Source organism: Quercus suber, unplaced genomic scaffold, assembly GCF_002906115.3.
Source record: "Quercus suber isolate HL8 unplaced genomic scaffold, Cork oak 2.0 scaffold_48, whole genome shotgun sequence".
Lineage (NCBI taxonomy): Eukaryota > Viridiplantae > Streptophyta > Magnoliopsida > Fagales > Fagaceae > Quercus > Quercus suber.
The window spans coordinates 842,491-859,250 of NW_027069513.1; the positions used below are offsets into that span (position 1 = coordinate 842,491).

General features: G+C 33.8%; 1 long non-coding RNA gene across 6 annotated transcripts; it reads left to right on the plus strand.

Annotated features, from left to right (window-relative positions):
- Window positions 1-4,399: 4,399 nt before the first annotated feature.
- LOC136066820 (uncharacterized) lies at window positions 4,400-15,688 on the plus strand. Of its 6 annotated transcripts, none has more exons than XR_010628319.1 (4): window positions 4,400-5,842; window positions 6,008-11,579; window positions 11,666-13,020; window positions 13,327-15,688. It is a non-coding gene; the product is annotated as an uncharacterized LOC136066820 (long non-coding RNA). The 6 variants fall into 6 exon arrangements; XR_010628321.1 differs by having other exon boundaries at window positions 6,008-11,136; window positions 11,395-13,020; XR_010628320.1 differs by having other exon boundaries at window positions 6,008-10,749; window positions 10,984-13,020.
- The last annotated feature ends 1,072 nt before the right edge of the window (window positions 15,689-16,760 follow it).

Consider the following 16,760-nt stretch of genomic DNA (forward strand, 5'->3'; position numbering starts at 1 on the left):
ATTTTTAGTGTCATTAAATTTGAGAAATTTATTTATTTGACTTTCTTGTCCTTGACTTTTTCATTATTTTATTTCAAGGCAACAATCAGCCTTGCTTTTGTTATGGGAATGGAACTAAGGTTTGTAATCTTCACCATATTTTTCTAAGCATCAGAAAATTAAAGAAGCGTGTTTATTATTTATTTATTTGTTTGTTTATGAAGTTGAATACAGTTGAGTCTTTACTTTTCTTGCTAGTTGTGTAAGGCCCTTTGGAGTTTCTCTGCTGGTTGCTGGGTTTGATAACTATGGACCACAATTATATCAGGTATTTGTTTTTCTGATATGCTTTAAGTTATAGTTACTAACTAGCTCCAATTTTGGACTGGATTATCTAATTGGTTGCACCTCTGAACATTTTGGCATACAGAAAGCTTCTTTTACACTAAATTTATGAAATTCTTTTGGCATTGCCTTGTCTTAAATGCAATATGATTTACTCTTTAAAATATAAATTGATGCTGTTAGTGACTTAATATTGGCTAGTTGTAAATGTGAATTTTCCACGCTGGTTGTAGCATAAAAATAGTATAATTATGTGGTGAAAATTTCTTCTATTACTTTGGCTTAATTAGCACCGACAAGAAATTCAGGTAAGCTTCGTTTTCCTTCTTCTCGTTATTTATTTTATATGTCTTGTGTTCTTTTTATGTAACTTGTGATATTTCTTTCTTGTGTGATAACATGTTTGTCTGTACTTCATTGTTGTTTTCTGCATGTGCTTCATTGTTGTTTTCTATGCATGACACAAATCTAGGGATCGGGTTAAAACCCTAGATACGTACATTGGCATAATTGTATGTACGCAATCAGTATGCTGCATACGCATTTCTGGGCAGAACCTAGATTCCATTTTTATTTAATTTTTTTTGTCATTACTTGTTTTATTTTACTAATGTTGTATAGTTTTTATTTCTTTTTTCATGTAGCTTATTTTGTTTTTTGTATTTATATATCTCATTTGGTTTCTTTTCTTTGTAGTTAATAAATACAAAAAAGTTAATTTCCTTTCAAATAATTGGCTTAGAATTTATTTTTAATTTGATTAGGATAAGTCACAGATTTTGATTAATTTTTCTCCAGCATGTTACTTAAATTTGAATCAACATGTACAATAGAATAGAGTTTGTTGCATATGAGATTTTGCATATTTTGGTGCTTTGACTATTTCCTCCTTAAGTGTCTTTTAGAATCAAATTGGTAAGGATTTGAATGGGCAAGGGAATTAATGTGAATGATCAGAATGTTTACCATCATGGATTTGTTTCCAATTGAAGCTTATGCACGTGGCCTTGGCTAAATGAGGTACTGTGACTTAATTTCATCGATTTGAATGGCATTGAATATGGTCTTGCATGTTAAGGTGATTTAGTAATTCGTAGATTGATACGACTGTTAGTCTGTTATTAGTTTCCTTTGTTACATGATAATGTTTTGTTTCCTTTTATATCTAAACATGGCAGCCAATGTATCCTCCTTGCATTGTTTCCTAATTTAATCTTGTGCATGGATATACATAGCCAAATATTCCCCACGGAGTTTGGAAATAAATTCTTGCATTTAATTGGGTAATGAATGACTTGATTAAAATGTGATTGCATTTAGGTTGTGGCACTGTTCCACTGAACTCTCTTGACGCAAAAAGATTGGAACTCTAGCTAGTGTAAGATTTGCTGATACCAACTAATAAAAAAAAGAAACAAAATAAGAAAAAGAAAAAGAAAAAAAAAGGAAAAGACTCAAACTTGGCATGAGTTAAGCCTAGTTAGGCATTATTGCATGTAATTGGTTACTAGTACTCTATACATACAGCTTTGTGGATTTGATATATGGCTCTTGGGTTTTGTTGGTGTTTACATGGGGAGTGGCTTTTGGGGCTTTGTCTTTGTGTTTCCATCTTGATATTAGGCATATTTCTTCATTGTGGGGTTTTAGAGTCTTACCATTTTTGACAACATAAACATGATTTTCAGCTTCAATATTTTACTAGTTTTTCTGTGATATATTCTGATATTTTCTGTGATACATACCATGCTTCAAGGAGAGGATAAAGTAATACCCTTATCATAATTTTGGAACAAGATGGTTTACATGCAAGCAGCACTATGCATTTGGTGATGGGCTGGCATGGAGAGCCTCCTCTTAACGTCTCATGTTGTGCATTTGGTTGGAGAGAAACAAGGGGGCTTCTAAAGGTTTAGAGAAGTCCATAGAACAAAATAAATCAAGTTGAATTTTCTTGATGTTTCGTTCAGATGGGTTTTGATTCTGGTTGGAGAGAAACAGGGGGCTTTTAAAGGTTTAGAGTAGTCCATAGAACAAAAGAAATAAAGTTGAATTTTCTTGATGTTTCGTTCAGATAGGTTTTGATTTTGATTCTTTGATATGTTTCTCAGACTTTTTAGATGTTTCCAATTTTGTTCGATGTACTCTCTCTATTTTTCCATTTTTGGGGTGATCTCACTTGTATTTTACCTGTTGCATAACTGCCCCCACCCTTTCCTGAGAAGTAACATATTGACATTTGATCTCTAGTATTTTGATTAATGGTTTTTCCTTTTGGGTTTTTTGTTCTTTATTTTGGGTTGGTGAAGCATGTTTTGTACATCACTCATATTTCCAGCTCTTGTTCATAATTTAAAACCTGCATTTGTATTTCTTGCTGTTTCCTAGTTATCTTTGTTCTTTCCCTTTCGTTTAAGTTGTCTCTTTACACCTAGAACCAAAAAGGGCCTTCGTTGCGCTGGAACTTCCCTTTCTTTTTCCCCCCTAGCTTCTAGTAGGGTTGATTTGGAGGTTAATTCTGTTAGTTAACTTTGATCCCAATAGGTATGCTTAAAAGAAAATATGGTCTATGCCCCCATCCACCAAGGGTGGGTAGCTCTCAATATCAAATTGAAAAAAAAAAATGGTCTATGGAAAGACATGATTATTGCATAGACTTGCAAACAAAATTGGTTTGCATTTCAAATTTTTGTAAGAACATCTCATTTTCATCAATCTAGCATTTAAAAATTGAAGGGATTTATCTTGAGTTGAGTTCCAACAATCAGGTTTTTTGACTGTATTGGTAGGTGTCCATGGTAGATATGACAATATGGTATGGGCCAATATAATTTGATATTGCGAAAGTATAGCAACCATTACATATAAATCAAAGAAAACTCTTTCATGCTTATCCTTTAGGCAAGAATGAGTCAGTGTTTTCATTTATGTTTTTAGGTCTGAATGACTCCATGTAATGATAGACTCTATTGCAGGCTAACATCTACATATTGGACAATACTTAAAAGCCATGCTTGGGTTTGGGTAGTTTAACTGCAATTTAGCTTTTTTCAAGCTATCAACTGTGAAGTCAAGTTTAATTTAATTAGTGCTTGGATTATGTTTTATGTAGTGTCCTGTCATATTAGGTATTAGCGAAGATGTACTAATAACGTGTCATTGAAAATTATTTTTGTATATCAAAGAGGACTACTAGTCTTTTAAATATTTTTTGATATGTCATCACAACACAAGCATTAGTTTCTGTAGCCCCTCGTCCCCTCAACAAAAGCGCATAGTAGGTTTTGAATCCATAACCATACTTGAGGTGAGGTGATGCCATTTGAGATAGAGCGTCAGTCACTATCTCTTGAAGTGGTAAAAGTATAATAGGCCCTGTAGTTTTTTTATATCATTTAAAAAGTGCCATAAGAGATTGCTGAAAAGTGCTAAAACACTTTTTCTATTCCTTGTACTCTGCAGAGCCAGTCTTTTTGGAATTAGGATTTGCTGCCAAAGTAGGTGCTTGTAAATTGGAATCTCATAATATAGGGTTTCTTTTTTCAATTCGTTACTGATTTCTCTGCCTGTTTCTGATTAATGTTTTAAATTTAGGGTTTCACCATGTTTGTTTTTCTCTCCTAGAATCATCAGAATTTTTAGAAGATATATATTTTTTTGTTGCTTTAGTTCTTTCTGATACTTTGTAGTTTCTTTTGCAATTCTTATGCTTTTGTGTTGTCTTTGTATAATTTTTGGCTATTCTGTTTATCAACCATCTAATGTAAAGTTATTAGTTTCCTTAAAAAAAGAAAAAAAAAGAAAGAGGTTTACAAATGGAATGGCGTAAGGTGGATTAAGGTTGCATAATAGAAGGCTCTATATGTGAGTTAAGTAACAAAACCGGCCTAACCACAAGTGAGTTAAGTCTAATTTCCCTCTATTTTTTTTCCCTAGAAGGTAATAATTTTCATTATTTATAATTTGACATTTTTTTGGTGAAATAATTTTATATGTAATCTCATCATGCCCCTTAGGTAATTTTATAATTGGAAATGCAGCAATTCTGAATTATGATAAATATAAATTATTACCTTTTTGGAAAAAAAAAAAAAAAGAATGAAGAATTTTGTATAAAAAAAGGGAAGAATTTTGTAAAACTAGGATGTGGAATACAAAGAAAAAGAAAACAAGCAAATACAGTGGCAGTTTTTGTAAAAAAGCCGAAATTAATGAATTTAAATGCACACATCCCAACGGCTCTCTCACCCTATCTCTCCACGTATCAGATTTGTAAAAAGTAAAAACCCCAACAGCTGTCTCTCATTCTCTCTCTCTCCTCACAAATCCCAGAGCAGAGGTCTCTCTCTCTCTCTCTCTCTCTCTCTCTCTCTCTCTCTCTCTCTCTCTCAACGTTCTCTTCGCTCTCCCTTCTCTCCGAAACCCTAAACTCTCCCAATCTCCACCTCTTCTTCTCGGCCGTCTGATCATTCTCTTCGTGTCTCTGTCTCTTCATCCAACGGCCTCGATCTATCTCAACATTCTCTCCGCTCTCCCTTCTCTTCGGTCTGATCCACACACCAGCAATTTCTCGCTTTTGTTATTTGATTTGAGAAACTAAACTTTTCTGGGTTTGTGGTATTTGACTAAACTTTTCTCAATGTGTGGTTTTGTAAGATCTATTTCTCTCTCTCTCTCTCTCTCTCACTCTCTCTCAGTTGATTTGGGTTTTCCTATCTGGGTTTTGTTTTGGGGATGAATTTGAACACTTTTGTACTATTTTCATGTGTTATTTTGATTTTTTTTTTTTTTGGGTATAACAAGTTGATTCTTTCAATGTGTGGGGGATATATCTAACTTTTATACGGACAAAACCCTAATGTGTGCTTTGTTATTTATATGGGTTTTAATTTATGGTTTACTTTGAACCTTTTGTGGATTGGTTGGATTGTTTGAGAATGGAATTAGAGACTGAAAACGTCTACATGTTTGTTATTTTATGGAAAACTAGGGTTTTAAATTTATTACCCAATTACTTTATGTAACTGTATATTGCTAGAGGGTTAATGTGTGAAATGACTGCATATAGAGTTTTTTTTACCTTCACTTTTGATCTCTTTGTGGGTGTGCTAAACCCTAACATGTTTCTTTGGGACTTCGCTCTTTGTGGATATGCTAAACCCTAACCTATTTCAGATGGGTCGTTTATTCAGATTGACTCGATATCTATAGATCTTGTCAGTGCTAAGGATAAGAGTGATGCTGGAAAGTGTGAGCATTTTTCTATAAGTTAAGCCTTCTCCCTAATCATGTAATAATCTTTCAGATTCGTGTGGTTGAGTTCCTCTTTTTTTGCAAGAAAACTTTTTATGTATCACAAAATTATAAATCCTATTAATGATCATATATGTTGGGAAATTTACTAACGTTGCCTGCAAGCTTTTTCTAATTGTTTGTTTGAGCTGCCACTTTAATATTCATTTTAATTTCCATGCAGGTAGATGCTGCTTTGGTGCACCTTGAAAACATAATTTCATATGTGAGTGCCAGAACTTGTATCCTCTTAGACTGTGTTCTCACACTTCATTTTTCATTATCCTTTTTTCTAAGCATTTAGGCATTGCCTTCTATAATAGAGTCGACTTACAAAAATGTACATGCTTTTATTCTGAAAGTGTTTTTATGTCACCTATTCTTCTTCCAGGATTTAATAAACACATGTTTCATACCTCAAGATGTGTGGGATCTTAGGTTATTTAAAAGAAGGCCATCAGTGTAAGTGCATTTTACTTTGATTACATGTCAGTGGAAAAAAATTCCTTTTGTTTCTCCATGCTTGCTTCTTTATGGCATATTTTAAATAGAGGAACTAAGGAGAAGACATTTGTGTTACTCAGGACGTTTGTATGTTTTGTCAATTTTAGTTGACTATTTAATTTACATGATATGTGCGGTAAACACTTTTTTGTTAGGTACAAATGTGCATATAAGCACTAGTAAGTTGTTGATTTTCCTTTAAATGGCAGCCACCATAGTATGTTTTATTCTTGTGCAAGATAGAATTTGTTAGCATGATGTGCTCATTTTAAACGTGAAGGGTTGGAATTTCCACCCAGGATGCATTTACAGCTAATGCAATGGTACTGCCATATCAACAGTTAACTAATCAACCTTTTAGTTTTGGTGGTTGGATTCTAGAATTATTGTATTGGACCTTTGTTAACATTGTGACATATTTTGTCAGTTGTAGCCTTTTGTTCTTTTCTCAAACACTTATCTCTTGGTTGAATTTTGCGTCGGGAGTTGCGTGAAAATTCTGTGCCATCCCTGGGGAGGCCAGATGACAGAACTAGTTTAGTTAATTAGCAGAGCTGTACCATTTGGTTTAATGTGGGCTATACGGAGAGAGCGGAACAATAGAGCATTTGAATGGTTAGAATGGCCCACGACAGGTTTTAAGCTGCTTCTATTGTATTCCTTATGTGAATGGATGACTGCTTTATCATATCATTCAAGCTCTAATTTGTTCAAGTTTCTTGATGATTGTAATTTCCCTGATTTCACTTGCGTGTACTTCTTGTGTGCATATTTTTAATAAAGTTTTACTTATTAAAAAAAGAAAGAAAGAAAGAAAAGTATAGCTCCTAAACAAGCATATAGACATTATTACTACTTCTACCTCAGTCTATGGAGTGGTTTGTTTTGGGCCTATTACTATCCTCTGTTTATTATTCAGTTTCTGTTGCCTAATTTTAAAGTCTATGCAAAGTCTTTCTGCAGTGGTATGGGTCCAGATTTTCAAGTTTTGGTTCGAAAAAGTAGGAAGCAGGCAGAATAATATTATAGATCGTGTAAAGTTATGCAGTCTCCTTTCCAATATTTTGCTAAGTTGTGGTATGACATATGTTTATCATCTTGATGCAAGCTCTTATAAACTACTTTATCATTAGTCTGTTCCCTGTTAATCTACTGCCTTAGGCATACAGCTGACTAGTATTTTGGTTTTGAAGTATTAAACCTCTTATGCCACTCGTGAACATACACAACTAGTGGGTAACCTATGCAATGCACGAGAAAATTCAACAAATATGATATATTTATTTATTTATAAATATAGAATCTTGTAATTATGACTGTTAATGTGATTGTGTTTGCATATAGAAATATTTATTCTATTATTTATAGAAACTATAATGTGGCAATATTCAAATATAGGGTGTAAATATATTAGGTTTATATGGAATCTTTATTGAATTTAAACTGATTTGAAAAACATAAATTACAGAGAAAAATTTGGGCTTTCAAAATTTGTGTCATCTAAAGAAATTAACAAAAGTCAAAGACTATGCTTTTATATACATTATAGATTATATCTTATTTGGGTCATGATGATTTGTCATTATGAGGTTTCTTGGACATAGTTACCATGGTTTTGGTTTCAATTATAGCATTTGGTTGTGTTTCTTTCCTTGCCTCTATATACTTTGCTAAGTCAATGCAACATATTGGAGTGGAAGGATTTAATTCCTTACTGTGTATTCTATATCACTTACAATTCTTTTCTATACTGTGAAGATTATAACTTGTGTGCAAATGTCATGCTTGTAGGTACCAATTCCTGTTACGCAACTTGTATGGGAAACTGCAGTTGTTATCTAGGGGTTCACTCAGTCTGGGTAATCAAAATATCTTTAATATGATATCAAACGAGTTACAATCATAATTTGATTTTGGTTGGTATCATTTCTAGAATTGTATTGAAATGGAGAGATGAGTATTAGGTGTCTGGAAAAATTATTTGACCTCATTAAGTCACCTGGACTCTTTGTGGTCAATGATTGATGGCAACAGGCAGGCCAAGTGTTGGCTGGTAGCCAATGGTTGGCAACCAGTATGTAATGATGGCCTGCTTGGAATCAGGTGGACCATGTGACAGTTGGTGGTCAGTGGTTGGTGGCACTAATGGTTGGCAACTGGTGGCCAATGGGCGCCTAAGTATGGTATGGAGTACATTTGTGGACTTAATGTGACTTTCTTTAATATGAATGCTTAATGGTGCCATTGTTAATATCTCTATATGAATGATACCTATTTTTAATTTTATTGTTATTTGTTATGTAATGAGTTCCATGTATTGTGTCACTTTATGATGAATTAGAATATTATCTATATAAGCCAAGTATGTACCCCAAGCAAGGGAGATTATTTTGATGAATAAAGTTTCTTTTGAAATTGAGTCCATGGTTTGGTGCCGACTCCAGCCAGCCCTAAGTGTTGACTCCTAGTGGTTATTTTCCTTGCTTGGTGCCATCCAAGCAAGCCTAGGTATTGACTGTTCTCCATGTTAGGAACCTATGAGAAGTAGCTTGACTTAATGCATATGATCCAGCTAGTGCGTCATCTTGTATGCAGCACCAGTAAGCATGAGTAAGTATAGTTTTGCATCAGTAAGCACCAGTAACAACAACAGTGCAGCATTAACACTTGGTACTAGACACCAGCAGCTTATTATAAGAGGTAGTTTATTAGTAAAGTTTTGTATCATCTTTGTAATTGAAGGTTAGAATTACGTGCTTATTAATTGATTGTGTCATGTGCTTAATTGTTGATTAATTAGAAGCCATGTGCAAGGTTAATTGTTGAAGAATTTTTTTTCACAACAGAAAAGAATAGAGATCCTCTTAACTAGGGCTTGTCTATAATATCATGCTTTTTTTGGGTATCAGTATTCATATTTTGTTACTCGTATGCTCCTTTATACAAATGTTATGCTCATCAATCTTTTTTTTTTTTTCATAAGCCTTTGGTCATGTCTGTTGTCATATTGCAATGGCGACAACTTTCTCAGTCTCCAAGTAATTATGCAGCGCAGCTTCTCTTTTGTTTCATGAGTTCTGATGAAACATTTGTAATTAAATCTCCCGGTAAAATAGTCTAACAGTTCACTTGCATGGGACTTGTAATGCTAGGCTAATACATGTCTACAGCTTGCTGATAGAACATCACAAATTTTTCTGAAGCTCTGGACCATTCATGATTTTTTGTAACAGTATGCACATGTTGGTATATAATCTTGGCATACCTTAAAAAAGCATATATAATCTATGGACATGACTAGAAATATTCATATCATTAGTTAATTTTTGGTAAGCATACCACCTAATTTCACCAATGGGCTCTAGCTCAATTAGCACATCTCCCTCAATAGTGGGACAGAGATTGTGGTTTTAAAATTCACATGGTTTGGCTTTCCAATAAAAAAACTAATTTAGAATGATGATGAAATGCTTCTACTTTGTCATTACTAATTTCAGAATGGCAACATAAAACTCCTTTTCCTTGATATCGTCTTGAATTAGTCTCCTTCCCATAAAAATTTATCATTTATGTTTCCTCTACTTATTATTGATACTGTCCTCGTTAAACTCTGATTTTCTTATCATTCCTAGACTTTTATGATTCTCTTATTTTGAAGTTTCTTTTGTAGCTTTTTATTCATATTAGTTTTGTTGTACTTGCTTTTTGTAGAGAACTAACCCCAGCTGAAATTGATGATATTTAGCTCAAGTAGATTAGCGTGCTGCTTTCTCTTCTTGCCTGCCATGTCTTTGAAGAGATATTATTAATCAAATATATGTTGCATTCCTTCACATTGTAGTGGGTGATCAATTTAATGTAGATTAATTGATAGGATTAAATTTTTAACCTGTCTGAACTGGAGCAGCAAACTGGTGAGTCTATTACTATATATCCTTTGTCTATGGAGTGGTTTATTGTGGGCCTATTACTGTATATCCTCTGTTTATTATTCGGAGATGAAAGTAAAATTACATCGTTTCTTCTATTACTTTGGCATAACTAGCGCTGACAAGAAATTCAGGTAAGCTTTGTTTTACTTCATCACTAAGCATGTGGATGGTCTTACATTTGACGTGAATTGGTCTTGGTTTGGGTTGATATTCCTAGTACCTTGCATAAATGTCACATTTATAAACTGTTTTATATAATCTGTCTTTCATTTAGGAATTCTCTTTATTTTCTGTTTTCTTACTGTATTTCCAAAGGAGTTTAGATGAGTGTATGATTTCTTCACATATATGGAGAAGGAAAGGATAATGTAACTTAGATTTTCTACTATTAACAATTTATATTTTCGTACCTAAAAATTAGTTAAGAAGGTCATGTATATGGTTGCTTTGCTGATAATTACAGAAACGTAGAAAATATTTTAACGCTTGAGGGAGTAGCATACCAACCTAACAGTCAAAAACACTGCAGGACTTTGCTAATTATTAAGATATTATGTTCGGTCCCAATCTCCTGTAGACTTTAAGGTGATGTGTTTTGATTTTTCTAATTAGTTGGATTTATTTTTATCAGATTTGAAGGACAAATTTCGAGCATCAACATTGGGATTGGAATAATTGGCACTGACAAGAAATTCAGGTAAGCTTTGTTTTCCTTGCTCACTAAGCATGTGGATGGTCTTACACTTGATGTGAAGTGGTCTTGGTTTTGGGTTGATATTCCAAATACCTTGCATAAATGTCACATTTATAAACTGTTTTTCAAGTGGATATAAACTGGTCATGTGATTGCACGCTTAAAGATTTTTGGGAGAACGTGTCTACATCACCATTCTCCATATGGCATGCTACTCACAGTTCCTTTGTTTTGAAGTTTATTCCCTGAAGCTGAAAGTTCAGTGCCGGTGTGTGGGTAGCGCTGGTCTATGCATGTTCATGAGATGGCATTTATCTTTTCCGTGTGCCAGGTCTTGAAGAATTGTGACGGAAAAATGTACCTGTGATCAGATCACAGTTTGTAACCCAGGTGAAATAGTCTAACAGTTCACTTGCATGGGACTTGTAATTCTAGGCTAATACATAAAGAAATGAAACCAATTACTTAGCAATATAGTTAAATGAAACAAATAATTTTAGGGATAATACATGAGCATACTCTTTTTTTTTTGGTTTTGATAAGTTACATAAGCATACTCATTCTGTTACATGTAACTTTTTAATAGGTTTAAGAAAAGACTACTAGAAAAATTTATTATATATCTAATAGTGAGTATATTTCTTGAAGGATTTATCAGTTGTGCTCCATCTTAAAAAAATATTAAATGCTGATCTTAATCATGTTCATCAATTGCCAACCTTCCAATTTTTTGGTGTTGATGATGAGAAAAGCTGGAATTGCCAAGTTCAGCTTATGATTCTTAAACTTTTCCCCATTCTTCCTAGACAAAGGAGGTTGGATGACATTATCAGGTTTCTTTACGTTCTATTTGCTTGATTTGGTTTTCTTTTTTCTTTTTTTTTCCTGCCATGCCTTACAAGGTATGATCCTATTCCAGTTGACTGCTTGGTGTCTTGGAAAAGTAAAAAGCAATATCCAGTCCTTTTAACCTTGATGACAATCCTATGTTGTGACTTCTTGAGGTAATGTTGCACGTGTTCCAACACTTGGCCTAATGAGTTTGACTGATTCCTGCTAGGTATTGAAATTCGAAGTTATTATGGTTGATTTATGTGTAGGTGAAAGTCTTATGCGTAGTGTTTTCTTTTTTGGATAAACTTATTCATTGCTTTTTTGACATTTTTATTCAGTTTTATTTGATCTTAGGCATCATTTTTCTGTGGACTAATTGGTATTTACGATGTCAACTAAAAAGAAAAAATCAACTAACCTAGCATGAATGAAGGTGCACAATCTGGATACAATTGATAGTCATAAAAGCTTTACTAATTTCAACTGCCCTGAATACATTATGTTTGGAAATATATGGTGAATTTTTGGCTACATAGAACACTTCTTTGCCTTTTAAGTTTGGAAATATGTGGAGTGAGAAGGGATAAGGATGGTAGGGGTAAACGCAAGTCTTTTTTTCAGAAAACCATTTATGTTTTTTAAAGGTGTAAATGATTTTGATTTATTAAAAAAAAAGTGTAAATGTTACTGTAATTTTCAGTTGACTAAAATTTTTTGACATGCCAAATACCTGAAAACACAATATTAGTTTATGCCAAAAACACATGAAACCAGTTTTGTTGTTTTTTGGTTTGGTAAATAGTTATACATGCACTCGACGGTTCTTGAATCATGTGACCTCACACTTCTTTCCAATTATTCTTGGACATAGTTACCATGGTTTTGGTTTCAATTATAGCATTTGGTTGTGTTTTTTTCCTTGCCTCTATATATACTTTGCTAAATCAATGCAACATATTGGAGTGGAAGGATTGAATTCCTTACTGTGTATTCTACATCGCTTACAATTCTTTTCTATTCTGTGAAGATTATAACTTGTGTGCAAATGTCAAGCTTGTAGGAACGAATTCCTGTTATGCAACTTGTAAGGGAAACTGCAGTTGTTATGCAGGAGTTCGCTCAGTCTGGGTAATCAAAATATCTTTAATGTGATATCAAATGTGTTACAATCATAATTCGATTTTGTTTGGTATCATTTCTAGAATTGTATTGAAATAAAGAGATGAGTATTAGGTGTCTGGGAAACCAATTAGGTCACTTGTACTCTTCATGGTCAACGATTAATGACAACAGGCAGGCCAACTGTTGGGTGGTATGATGGTTGGCATCAAGCAGGTGATGATGGCCTGCTACGAATTAGGTGGACCTTGTGACAGTTGGTGGCCAGTGGTTGGTGGCAAAAGATGGTTGGCAACTGGTGGCCGATGGCGTCTAAGTATGGTATGGATTACATTTCTAGACTTAATGTTACTTTCTTTAATATGGATACTTAATGGTGCCATTGGTAATATCTCTATATGAATGATGCCTATTTTTAATTTTATTGTTATTTGTTATGTAATGAGTTCCATGTATTGTGTCACTTTATGATGAATTAGAATATAATAGTCTATGTAAGCCAAGTATGTACCCCAAGAAAGGGAGATTATTTTGATGAATAAAGTTTCTTTTGAAATTGAGTCCATGGTTTGGTGCTGACTCCAGTCAACCCTAAGTTTTGACTCCTAGTGGTTTTTTTCCTCGCAGGGTACTATCCAAGCAAGCCTAGGTATTGACTGTTCTCCCTGTTAGGAAACTATGGGAAGTAGCTAAACTTAATGCATATGATCCAGTTAGTGCATCATGTATGCAGCACCAGTAAGCATGAGTAAGTAAAGTTTTGTATGAGTAAGCACCAGTAACAGCAACAGTGCAGCATCAACACTTGGTACTAGACACCAGCAGCTTATTATAAGAGGCAGTTTATTAGTAAAGTTTTGTATCATCTTTGTAATTGAAGGTTAGAATCACGTGCTAATTAATTGATTGTGTCATTTGCTTAATTGTTGATTAGTTAGAAGCCATGTGCTTAACAGTTTGTTAGACCATTAGATCTGTGTAGCCAGCTGGAAGTTAGTTTAGTCAGTTAGGGTTTAGGGTTTAGGGTTTAGTATTCAGGGTTTTAGATCCATACACCAATGCATTCATTTGTCATCACTTTGGATAGATTGTATTTTATGTTCACATGAACATGCATTCATGTATCATATGTTCTCACTTACCTATATGTTTATGTATTCTACTTGTCATCCTTTAGGTTGATTGTACATGTTCACACGCTTCTAAAATTTGTCAAATGATTACTTGTGAAAAAAAAAGATTGTCAAATGTCAAATTCTTAAGTTATCACTTTGTAAGCATACAACCATTATATCCCATTGTTGTCTCTGTCTTTTTGTATGAGAAAAAAGCGTAAAATGGAAAAATTGCTAATCAAACTTGTTACATTAGAATGAGATTAGTTGTAATTGATCAAGAATGCATTTTACTTTCCTAGCCATTTCCATGCAATCACATGCTTAGCTATACTCCTTAATGTTATTTTCTAGCACAAATTGGTCACATACCAATGCATTTCACATGTCATCTCATAGGGTAGATTATATGTGGTCACATGCTCACATATCCATGCCTTCATTTGTCATCACATAGGATAGATTATATTCTATACTCACATGTTCGTGCATATCACATGCCCATTCATTCATATATCATATAACTGTACTCTTTAATGTTACTTTCTAGGATAAATCGCTCAAATGCCCTTGCATTATGCATGTCATCTCATAGGGTAGACTATATGTGCTCACATATCCATGCATTCATATGCCATCAGTTAGGAAATATTATACTCTATGCTCACATGTTCATGCACCTCACATGCCCATGCATTCATATATCATACATCCTTACTTAGCCTCAGCCCATGACATGTTGAACATGAACACGATCCATGCATTAAATGGATTAGCCGTGTTGATCTGAATATGATCTAAACTCGTTTAGTCTCAATCCATGATCTGTTTACAAATGGGTTAGTTGTGTCGAGTTTGCGGTCTGTGTTAGATTTAGCCACCCCTATTTATGGCTTTAGGGTATAGGGTATATATAAGATGTTCTCACTTGCCCATATGTTTATGCATTCTACTTGTCATCCTTTAGATTGATTGTACATGTTCACATGTTTCTAAAATTTGTCAAATGTCAAATTCATAAGTTATCCATTTGTAAGCATATAACCTTCGTGCCCCATTGTTGTCTCTTTGCGTCTTTTTGTATGACAAAAATGCGTAGAAAAGAAAAATGCTAATCGAACTTGTTATTCTATGCTTTGGAATGAGGTTAGTTGTATTTAAATCAAGAATGCAATTTACATTCCTAGCCATTGCGATGCAATCACATGCTTAGTTGTACTCTTTAATGTTATTTTCTAACAAAAATTGCTCACATGCCTATGCATTTCACATGTCATCTTATAGGGCAGACTTTATGCGGTCACATGCTCGCATATCTATGCATTCATTTGTCATCACTTAGGATAGATTATATTCTATGCTCACATGTTCATGTACCTCAAATGCCCTTGCATTCGTATATCATATGTTCTCACTTGCCCTTATGTTCATGCATTCTACATGTCAGCCCTTTGGTTGATTGTACATAGCCTCTTGGTGCCACTCTTGAGCTCCAAACCTTGATATTTTGACTTGTGTGAATGATTTCCATATCTGGCATGCATATATTTTCATATCCTTGTCCATTGCAAATTTCTTTTAGTTTTTTCTCTTTTCCTTGGTTTATTGGATACAATTTAATGGAGGAGATATATGATCTAAAGACCTTATGCCTTTCTCTGTTTTAATTATTTTGGAGGATATTCCTACCATAATTAATACTCAATCTAAGAATGCTAACTGATGTGGTTCCAATTTTCTATGCATTTTATCTTCTCAATGCCTATCATGGGGGTAATACAAATGCTTTTACATCTTCAGAGCACACAAACTATTATTTTGATGTTAATACTAATGGTTTTGAAGAGGCTTGGATGGGCAGATTTTGTTCTTCATTTTCCCGCTTCCTGTTATTCTCATAACTGCTCTCAGACATGTAACCCTAGAATTTCTTTTTGTTGTTGTTTAGATTTGCTCAGTTCTTTATTAAAAAAATTTGTTCCGATTTTCGTTCCAACCCGACATGAGCTAGAGAATTCAAAAAAAAAAAAATCTAAAATTTAGATAGTGTCATTTTGGCTTCATTTCTAGCCAAATCGGGTTCGGAAGGCCCGAAAAAGTGGAAAACAAAAAATTGTGTTCTGATTTTCGCTCCAGCATGAGCCAAGCTAGAGAATTCCCAAAAAAATAGTAAAAAAGTTTGAACAATTAGAAAACATCATTTTTGGCTTTATTTCTAGCCAATTCGGGTCAGGAGGGGCCGAAAAAGAGGAAAAAAAATTTCGTTCCGATTTTCGTTCCAACTCGACCGGAGGTAGAGAATTCAAAAAAAAAAAGTAAAAAATTTTCAAAAAATTAGAAAACATCAATTTGGCTTCGTTTCTAGCTAGACCAGGTTGGGAGGGACTAAAAAAGTGGAAAAAAAATAATTTTGTTTCGATTTTCATTCTAGCCCAACCTGACCTGGAGAATTCACAAAAAAAAAAATTATAAAACATCATTTTGGCTTCATTTCTAGCAAAACAGGGTTGCGAGGGGTCGAAAAAGTGGAAAAAAAAAATTTGTTCCGATTTTCGTTCTAACCCGACACAAGCTAGGGAATTTCAAAAAAAAAATTCAAAAAATTAGAAAACATCATTTTGGCTTCATTTCTAACCAAACCGGGTTGGGAAGGCTCGAAAAAGAGGAAAAAAAAATTTTGTTCTTATTTTCGTTCCAACACGACCCAAGCTAGACAATTCCAAAAAAAACAGAAATAATTCAAAAAATTAGAAAACATTATTTTGGCTACATTTTTGGGTAAATCAAGTTGGGGGGCTCGAAAAAGAGGAAAAAAAAATTTCTTTCCGATTTTCGTTCCAATTCAAACCAAGCTAGGCAATTCCCAAAAATAAAAAGAAAAATTTTCAAAAAGTTATAAATATTTTGGCTTCATTTCTAGCCAAACTGGGTTGGGAGGGCCTGAAA